The sequence below is a fragment of the Mus musculus genome, chromosome 15 (genome assembly GCF_000001635.26).
Source record: "Mus musculus strain C57BL/6J chromosome 15, GRCm38.p6 C57BL/6J".
Lineage (NCBI taxonomy): Eukaryota > Metazoa > Chordata > Mammalia > Rodentia > Muridae > Mus > Mus musculus.
In genome coordinates this window covers 60,952,678-60,954,950 of record NC_000081.6, presented here as the reverse complement: position 1 = coordinate 60,954,950, position 2,273 = coordinate 60,952,678, and the positions used below count along the sequence as shown (strand labels likewise).

Here is a 2,273-nt window from a genome sequence, read left to right as displayed (position 1 = left end):
CTAAGGACTAAAATAAAGGCTCAAACCTGTTTCCTCTGATCCTATATCCTATGGCCTTCATTATAAGTGTGTCTGCTTTGGCCCTTAATACTACCTGGTTCATAACTCTCTGATCTATCAACTTTCTATGAGCTAGAGAAGAAAGTGCAAAGACTGCAGAAATGCAGCCACCAACCAATCTACTAAACATGTTTATTTTTTTAAAAATCATATCATCAGGAAATCTATGTTATAAAACAAATCCAGTGGGTCAAATTTCTCCAACTATGAATTTTAGAAAGTGTTTCCAAGCAATTCTGAGTCCTCCTCACGGAATGCTGAAGTGCTCCACTGCTTGTGGTCCAGATTGACTCAGATTGGCCTCAGAATTTCATCACTGAGGAAAAGGGATCCCAGAGAGAGGAAGAGAACTAGCAGAAGACAACCTCATTAAGTTTGGAGAGAACTCTTTTCTCCATCCCTTAGGTAATCTTATTTTCATTTTCTAACTCTTTATTCTTTGGCAATACTACACGTGTATATAATAAATTGCATTAATTTTCACTCTCAGTTTTTTTCTCTCTTCCCTCATTCTCCCACTGAAAACCTTCTTCCCAAGACCCACCTCTACATTCATTCTTTGTGTGTAAATCAATATGCTTAATTAAGGCATCATGCATTAGCATGGGTGGAAAGTTTTTCACTGGACCATGGACAATTTATCAGTAGCTATACTACTAAAGACCCTGGTAATGGCTGTCAATAGTCTCTTAAGGTTGGATGGGGTCTCATGAATATTTCCCTATTACACAATGAAACATTGATCAGCCCAGTCTTGGGTAGGTCTTGTACAGGGACAAATAACTGCAGCAAGTTCATGAGTACAATGTCTTGTAAAGCCCGAAAGATGTTATTTTGCGACATACCCCACCCCCATCTCCTAGCTCTTCCATTCTTTCCATCCCTCCTCTGTGATTTTCCTTGAACACTGGAATGCATTATATAGATAACCTACTTACATCAAGCATTTCAATATGTCCTTTATTCTCAACAATTTTACCAGTTATAAGTCTCTGTATTAACTGGGAACACTCATTACCATCCTGTTGCAGTGAGAAGTTTCTCTGTTGAAAGATGAAAGCAGTATTAATCTTTAATATTTAAAAGGCAATTTGATCACGTTTTCATTTAGAAAAATAATACTGGTGAGTTTCTGACTGGGGCTTATTATTTCCTCAGCCTCTAGCTCTTCGACAGGTTTGCAGTACCAGGTGTGAGTTCCTGGATCTAGATGCCAATCAAAAAGCAATTGTTATACCAATTACAGTCACACCACTATTGCATTAGTGGGCACATCTTGCCTAAAGAGTCATTATTGTAGCTCAGGACTATTGGTTACTTTTCTGTCCTGGAACCCTACATAGCATCTCTCAGAACTGTGAAATCTGGCCAGTAGGGAGGAAGCTTCCAGCTCATTTCCTGGATGATTTCTCAAAGTATCTAAAGTATGTGCTATCTTCAGACACATTGAAAACCCTAGTTTCTGTGTATAATTATATCATGGAATATTCTGAATTGCCCATTTGAACCTGAAGAGGAAGAACTGGATTTTACCTCAGCTCTTTTGATTCCTGGTTCTGTATCATCCTGCATCTGCTGTTCAGACCTGGCAGTAGTTAGAAAAGATGAGCTTTATTAAAAGAAAGTTCACATAGCTTCAGAGATGTTCTGTATAATTCTGAAATATCCTGATGGTACTGGCTAGTTTTATGTCAACTTGGCACAAACTAGAATCATCAGAGAAGAGAGAGCCTACACTGAGAAAATGTCTCCATAAAATCTGGATGTAGGGCATTTTCTTAACTAGTGATTGATGTAGGAGGGCCCAGCCCATTGTGGGTGGACTGGATTTGTTTTATAACATAGATTTCCTGATGATATGATATTTAAAAAAAAAACCGTGTTTAGTAGATTGGTTGGTGGCTGCATTTCTGCAGTCTTTACACTTTCTGCTCTAGTTCATGGGAAGTTGATAGATCAGAGAGTTATGAACCAGGTAGTATTAAGAGCCAAAGCAGACACACTTATAATGAAGGGTCATAGGATATAGGATCAGAGGAAACAGGTTTGAGCCTTTATTTTAGTCCTTAGCAGCCACATTGCCTTTGGTGTCTCCTTAACTTTTTGTTTCAGTTTCCAGGATATTAAAGATGTTTCTGTAATGTCATAGTTAGTCCATGATCTTAGTTTGCCCACCATCTAATATTAGTTGCCATCCCTGAACTTGTGGTTCT

At 38.4% G+C, this 2,273-nt stretch overlaps 1 long non-coding RNA gene across 1 annotated transcript in view; it reads right to left on the bottom strand.

Moving 5' to 3' along the window:
* 4930402D18Rik overlaps positions 1 to 1,647 on the bottom strand; it is a 14,036-nt gene extending 12,389 nt beyond the window's left edge. Inside the window, exons 1-2 of the long non-coding RNA XR_001781666.1 lie at positions 1,594 to 1,647; positions 999 to 1,103 (exon numbers count right to left, since the gene is read on the bottom strand). This is a non-coding gene — a long non-coding RNA (RIKEN cDNA 4930402D18 gene). The remainder of the gene's footprint in view (positions 1 to 998; positions 1,104 to 1,593) is intronic.
* Between the last annotated feature and the right edge of the window lie 626 nt (positions 1,648 to 2,273).